Source organism: Triticum aestivum, chromosome 3B (genome assembly GCF_018294505.1).
Source record: "Triticum aestivum cultivar Chinese Spring chromosome 3B, IWGSC CS RefSeq v2.1, whole genome shotgun sequence".
Classification (NCBI taxonomy): Eukaryota; Viridiplantae; Streptophyta; class Magnoliopsida; order Poales; family Poaceae; genus Triticum; species Triticum aestivum.
This window is the reverse complement of record NC_057801.1, coordinates 525,163,805-525,171,398: the sequence shown is the minus strand read 5'-3', so window position 1 is coordinate 525,171,398 and position 7,594 is coordinate 525,163,805.

The window sequence follows — 7,594 nt, the reverse complement described above, 5'->3', positions numbered from 1 at the left end:
CCGAGCTCACCCCGAAGGCGCTGCGGGAGGAGTTCTACCTCTTCTGGTCGACGGAGACGCGGGCGCATCCGCGCACGCCGGCGCTCTCCGCCGAAGCTTCTACTTCGAAGCGGTGCCCAAAAGGGTACCATTTCTTTCCAGTGTTCTTCTATGGCGGGCTCTGCCCACCTTTTTCTGATTTCTTTTGTGATATCATGAATACCTACGGGTTTCATCTCCTTGACTTCACTCCCAACGCCGTTCTGACAATGGCAGTTTTCGCACACCTCTGCGAGAACTTCATTGGTATCCACCCAAATGTTGCTCTTTTTCGCCACTATTTTATCCCCCAAGCCGAGAAAGGAGAGCCCTTAGCTGGCGGAATCGCCTGGGTCTCACGAGTCGGCATGAAGGAGGTGTATCTGGAGGGGGAGCTTCGCAGCAAATTGGACGAGTGGAGGGCGGAGTGGTGTTGGATTGCTGACGCCAATCCGCATCCATTCACCAGCTTGCGCCAGACCCGGGTAGTGCGCGGCGGCGACTAGAGCGCTCTGTCACCGGACGACACCAAGCTGAAGATCGCCACCACCCGAATCCTGCGGCTCAGGCTTGCCGGGCTCACAGTAGGGGCCGTTGGCACGGATTTCCTTCGCCGTCGCATCGCCCCTCTGCAGGAGAGGGGGAGGCCCGCCTGGCTGTTTGGCAGCCCGGCGGATATCATGAGGCTGCGCCCGGGCCTCAACTTCAACTTCACGGTTCTGGAGCTTGACGGGATGCTCATGGAGCTATTCAAGCATGACGCCCACCACCCAGAGTGGTTCAGGCTGCCACAGGGCGTCATCCCACTATGCAACAACTCCAGTCTTGATCGCATCCGTGCAATGATGCCGGAGTGCGACTCGCACGGGGTTATCCTGACTTGGAAGGAGCCCGCCGACGACGTCGTACGGCAATTCTTCGACAGCCTGGTGGAAGTAGCAGTCCGCGCCGACGAGCAGAGGCTCCTCACCCGCGACACCACCGATGACGAGATGCGGTACATCGCCACCAGGGCCGAAGAGGCGGCGGTAGCCGCCGCCGCGGGCGAATTTGGCTTCACGTTGGAGGAGGCAGAGGCGGCAAGCCTTGCCGACCGGGAGGACCTTGCCGGAGGGGTCGTTGGCGAGGGGGAGCCCGAAGCCGAAGCGAGCGAGCCCGCCGAGGGCGCAAGCGGACAGCCGTCTTCGAGCAGCTTGCCGCGGGCGGAGCCCCCAGCGCAGCCTCAATTTCGACAAGAATGCGCCTCTATCGAACTGGAGATATAGCAGGGCGGCAGGCAGGCCAGCAGCCGCAGCGCCGTGGGACAGGCTCCACCGCGACAAGTACCGTTGCCGCGGGAGCATCTCAGGCCATGCCGGCAATTGAGGAAGGGTCTTCCCGGGCCGCCACGCCTGATCCTGCTGCAGCTCCCGGCAAACGTCCAAGGGAGCCTACTCCTCCGCCTCACCACGCAGAAAGGGTACCAGACTTCGACCTCTTTGCGCTGGGCTCCGACGAGGAGGAAGAAGAGGAGGAGGAGTAAGGCTTTCTCCTCGCTGTACTTGTATTTCTTCGATCTTTGTTATTTCTTGTCTTGCATCTGATCTGCTTCCCTCCGAATCCCTGTTCTATTTCAGGACTCTGGCCGAGAGAGCGGCGAAGAGGGCCAAGGTCCCCGTGGTTGTCATCGAGGACGATCCTGCTATGATGGTAGAAGACACGTCCGAGACCACCCTGACGGACCCGACTCCTTCTCCTCGCAGCAGCCCCCAGCACAGCCCCCAGCGTAAGTGTTTGGTTCGCTTCCTATTGTGGGGCGTGCATGGGTGCTTTTTCTTTTGCTGACATCTTGATTGTTGATTCATTTGTGTAGGAGCGGAACAGGCCTATCAGGAGCAACGAGAAGCCGCCCCGGAGGTGCTGTCTGCTTCGACTACGCCGCCAAGGGGCGATTCCCCGACAAGGGAGCATTCCCCGGCAAGGGAGAGGTCCCCGGCAAGGGACGGAACCAGTGAGCCTTCGATGGTGGAGCCCATGGTCACAGAGCCCAGCACAGGTAACCCTTCTTGTCGGAAATCTTCCCTTGGGTTCTCCTTCTGATCTTCTTTTTGGGTCTTTGCTTGACTTTTCCTTCCTCTTCATGTTCTCAGATCCCCCTCTCACAGACCCGATGGAGACTGAGGCCACCGGCGAGGAAGGCACACGCGGCAACACTGAAGACGCCGCCGCTGACGAGGAAGAGGCCGGCGCTGATGAACCCGCCGACGAAGAAGCCGCCAGGGCTGCTGGCGCAGGAGCTAGCGAAGGGTCCGGTGATCGCACTGACGACTCGGAGGGCGCAGGAGCGCAAGGCGCTACACCGACCGCCGACCCTTCTGCCGTTGATACAGCGCCGGGCTCCGAGGAGCCCCAGCTCGGCGCCTACTTGAAGGCCGGAGAGGGTGTATACATCAAGCTTCCCTGGGCGTCGAGCTCCAGGGCGCTGATCGAAGGAGAGGAGTTTGACGGGGAAGTACTCGCCTCTGCTGGGCTGGCAGTGGTTGACGCGCCAAGCAGCAGCAGCAGCGAGTCCGAGGAGGAGCAGTTGCTCCGGAAGTTGGTGTCACTCTACCGCGCCCGGCAAGCGAAGCTGGAGTCCCGGGAAGCGCTTGTCGCGCAGGCGGGAGTTGATATAGAGAAGCATGCGGAGGAGCTTAAGAGCCGCAACCAGGAGGCCCTCCGATCCATTGCGGAGGAGAGGGTGCAACTTGTCGAGGCGAAGAAGGCGTTCATCCTTGAAAAGGCTGAAGCCGAGGAGCAGCAGAGGCTCGCCGCCGAGGAGCTGTCCAGGCGGGAAGGTGAGCTGACGCAGAAGAAGGTTAATCTGGACAACCACGAGGAGGAGCTCGACGCACGGGAGCAATCACTTGGCGGGGCGCTCAAGGAGGCGAGGGATGCCGCCGCAGCTGCTGAGGCCGCCAAGAAGGAACTGGAAGTGAAGGTGACGCAGCTGGAGGCGGACATGAAAGGGAAGAATGAAGAGCTTGCCGCACTCCAGCGCGAACGCGTTAAGGATGCCCTTGCTCATGGCGATCTGCAAGTCCAACTCGCCGACAGGACCAGGGAGCTGAACGCCGCCAAGGACTCGAGTGCTGATCTAGAGCTGAAGCTGGCCACACTGACGGAGACGCTGAATGGTGCCAAGAGGCGAGAAGACGACATGAAGAAAGAGATCAAGGGCAACGAGGAGTTGCTGACGAGGGCCGCTGAGACTCAAAACACCTTGAGGGCTAGGTGGAGCTCTGGACAGAGGGCCTCGTCAACATCGCTGCAACCATCGACGAGGAGCTGGCGCAGCTGGACTTGGCGGGCTTCGGGTACTCCACCGACGAGAACCTCCAGCCCAGCGTCAAGCTTACTTTGTTCTTCAAGGGTGTGGCGACGGCTCTCCAGCAGCTCCGGGAAAGGATCCCAAAGAAGTTGGCTGACGAGTCACGCGCAATCTACGCCAAGGTCTTCGAGAAGGTGCTGGTGAAGATACTCTTCCGCAACCGGGGCCTCGACCTCACCCGCGTCCTCAAGAAGCTGCCGGCGGGTGCTGATCTTGAAGAGCTCAAAGCCATTGTCGCACCCATTGTGGACAAGGTCAATGAAGTCAAGAGGGTCGACGGCAATCGTGTAGATTAGGCCGCCCCTTTCCTCCTTTTTCTTGCCGCTGCTAGATATGTCACAGGAACAATCCATTAAAGCGCGGCAAGTTATTTATTGTAATATAACTTTATTCTAGGCAATGCTTGCTATGTTATCTCCTTTACTTGATTCCATCCCTTGTATGCTTTTACCCTACGCTTTTAGGGAACTTGCCGGCGCAAGCACCCTTGCCGCGGGCACTGAGTGCGGAACATCAGCAGCCCGCCGGCGCTGTTGCCTCCGGCAAGAAACCTTGCCGGAACTAGTCGCAGCACACTTACGTTGTTGAGCGGACTTGAAACAAAGTAAGGGCGCAACTAGCCACGAGTTGGTTCCTCCGCGCACAGGTTTTCCATACAAAGCATGGTTGTTCAAGGAAGATAACTTAAAAAAAATTTAGAACTGGTTGTGCTCAAACTTTGGCAACTTAGCTTTTTCTGTCGTCTGTGTCCCGGCAAGGCTATACTTCTTTGAACGATGCCTGGTCCACACCTTTATCCTCTCCTCCCCTCCGGTGAACTTGTGGGCGAAGGAACCTTATTTTTGAGCAAAAGAAAGAAGAGAAAATAAAGATATGGAGCCTTAAGGCTTGCTATTGCTTACCGGGGGCCAGTTCTGCACAAAGTGTCAGAAAATGCATGCAAAAAGAAAGAAAGCATGAAATTTGACAGCTTGTGCTGAGCATATGTTTTTTTTATGCACGGGGTCTGCGCCCGGCTTTGTACAAAGGGTTACATGCAACAGCGGCAAAGCTTGTACAAAAGGTGGTTGCCGGAGCGGGTCCCGGCAACCGCGCCTTATGGGTAAAACTTGCAAAGATGCTCTATGTTCCAAGAGTTGCTCACCGGAAAGCCATCTTCGGTCTCAAGGCAGACAGTGCCGGGCCTAGTGACTCGCTTCACCCGATAAGGGCCTTCCCACTTTGGCGTCAACTTGTTGGAATTCTTGGCGGATTGAACACGCCGAAGAACAAGGTCGCCTTCCTCGAAGCTTCTGGCATTGACTTTGCGGCTATGGTAGCGGCGCAAAGCTTGCTGGTAGCGAGCAGCTCGTACAGCAGCCTGAAGACGATCCTCCTCGAGGAGCAGCGCGTCATCTTGCTGCAGCTGCTCTTGCTCAAGCTCATCATAAGCGAGCACTCGACGCGATCCGTATACGAGTTCCGTGGGGAGAACTGCCTCTGCTCTGTAGACGAGAGCAAAAGGTGTCTGGCCGGTGGCTCGATTTGGCGTCGTCCTGATCGACCAAAGAACCACCGGCAGCTCCTCGATCCAATTTCTTCCGCACTTGTGCAGCCTGTCGAAAGTTCTGGTCTTGAGCCTGCGCAGCACTTCAGCGTTTGCCCTCTCCGCTTGACCGTTGCTTCTCGGGTGAGCAACAGAAGTGAAGCATATCTTAGCGCCAAGATCTTGGACGTACTGCATGAAGGTGCGGCTCGTGAATTGTGTGCCATTGTCGGTGATGATCCTGTTAGGGACTCCGAAACGGCAAACAATTGACCTGAAGAACTTGACTGCCGACTGTGCTGTCACCTTCCTCACTGCTTCCACCTCCGGCCACTTCGTGAACTTGTCAATTGCCACGTACAAGTACTCGAATCCCCCGACAGCTCGGGGAAAGGGGCCGAGGATGTCGAGCCCCCAGACCGAAAATGGCCAGGATAAAGGGATTGTTTGGAGAGCTTGAGCTGGTTGGTGTATCTGTTTGGAGTGGAACTGGCACGCTTCACACTTGGTTACTTATGCAGTTGCATCCTGGAGGGCTGTCGGCCAAAAGAAGCCTTGCCGGAAGGCTTTACCGGCAAGTGCTCTTGCGCCAATGTGATGACCACATATGCCTCCATGTATCTCCGCCAACAGCTCCTGTCCTTCTTCCCAGGAAATGCACTTCAATTTCACTCCGTTGAATCTTTTTCTATACAGTATGTCATCGACAAACTGGTACATACTTGATTGCTGGGCTACTCTCTCCGCTTCTTCTTGCTCTTCAGGAAGTTCTCCTGTTTGAAGGAAATGGATGATCTGCTGTGCCCATGCCGGAGCTTGTGGCTCGACGACAAGGACTAAAGGCGCAAATGCTGGTGCGGGAACATCTGCTTCTACGGCAAGAATCTGGGATTCAGCCGGAGCGTGATGTTCCCCGGCAAGCGTGTCGGGACACAACTTGTCGGGAGCGTCTGCTTCGACGAAACAAACCCTAGGGCTTGTCGGAGCAGACAGCTCCTCAGCACTCTTTGTGTTGATCTTGGGGACCTTCTTGGCGGCGGCTTCGAGGAGCTCTGCCGGAAAGTAGTCGCCAGTAACCAACTTCCTCTTCTTGCTCTGTCCAGTTGATGGTGTCACAGATGGTTGAGTCAGTTTGAGCACAAAAATCCCTGGTTCCACAGGCAACTTGAGTGCGGCGCATTTTGACAGGCCATCTGCAATGTCGTTCTGGGCTCTCGGAACATGTTCCATCTGCAGGCCGTCAAAATGCTCTTCTAACTTCCTCACTTCATCAATGTAAGCTTCCATCAACGGACTCTGATAATCCTTGTTTACTTGACGGACGACAAGCTGCGAGTCACCCCTGACAATGAGTTTCTTGATCCGAAGCTCTGCTGCGATCCTGAGTCCGGTAAGCAATCCTTCATACTCTGCAGTATTGTTTGTTGCTTGCTCCTTGGGAAAGTGCATCTGGACCATGTACTTGAGGTGCTCTCCGGTGGGTGCGACAAGCAACACACCCGCACCAGCGCCTTGCAGCGAGAAGGCACCGTCAAAGTACATGATCCATTCTTTGCTTGCCTCCTTGACGGGGATGCTTGTTTTTGGAGTTTCTTCATCAGGTGTCGGCGTCCATTCTGCTATGAATTCTGCCAACGCTCGGCTCTGGATAGTTGAGGTACTCTCAAATTTGAGGCCAAAGCTTGACAATTCCAGTGCCCACTCAACAATCTTGCATGTTGCCTCTGGATTCTGCAATATCCTTTTCAACGGAAAGCGAGTGACGACTGTGATCTCATGTGCTTGAAAGTAATGGCGCAGCTTCCTCGAGGCCATGAGAAGGCCGAAAAGCAACTTTTGCACTCCAGAGTACCTTGATCTAGCCCCATGCAGAAGGGAACTGACAAAGTAAACTGGGCGCTGCACCATCTTCTTCTGTTTCTCCTCCGGCAGCTGCACAGACCCATCCTTGTCAGGACCAGAGCTTGTCGGGGAAGCCCCTTGCTTGTCACTGGACTCGCTTGCCGCGACTGCTGGCTCATCATCCGCCTCCCTCTCCGCTACTAACGCAGCACTAACCACTTGATTGGTTGCCGCTAGATATAGCAGCAACTTTTCTTGTGGCCTAGGTGCAACAAGTACTGGAGTGGATGACAGGTATCTCTTCAAGTCCTGTAGTGCAGCCTCCGCTTCCGGAGTCCATTTCATTGGACCTGCCTTTTTCAAAATTTTGAAAAATGGCAGGGCGCGCTCAGCAGACTTAGAGATGAATCTACTGAGAGCGGCAACGCAGCCGGCAAGCCTTCGCACATCCTTGACGTGCTTCGGTGCTTCGATCTGCTCGATGGCTTTGATCTTGTCAGGATTGGCTTCAATCCCCCTCTGGGACACAAAGAATCCGAGAAGCTTGCTAGAAGGAACTCCAAACACGCACTTCTCGGGGTTCAATTTGAGATTGATCTTGCGCAGATTTGTAAAAGTCTCGTCCAAATCTTGGATCAAAGTTGCTCTGTCTTTGCTCTTGACCACTATGTCATCCATGTAAGCTTCTACATTTCTGTGCAGCTGTGGCTCAAAAGCATGACTGACTACCCTTGCAAATGTGGAACCAGCATTCTTTAGTCCGAAAGGCATCCGTACAAAGCAGTACGTGCCACATGGAGTAATGAATGCGGTTTTCTCTACATCCTCTTCTGCCATGAAGATCTGATGATATCCTGAGT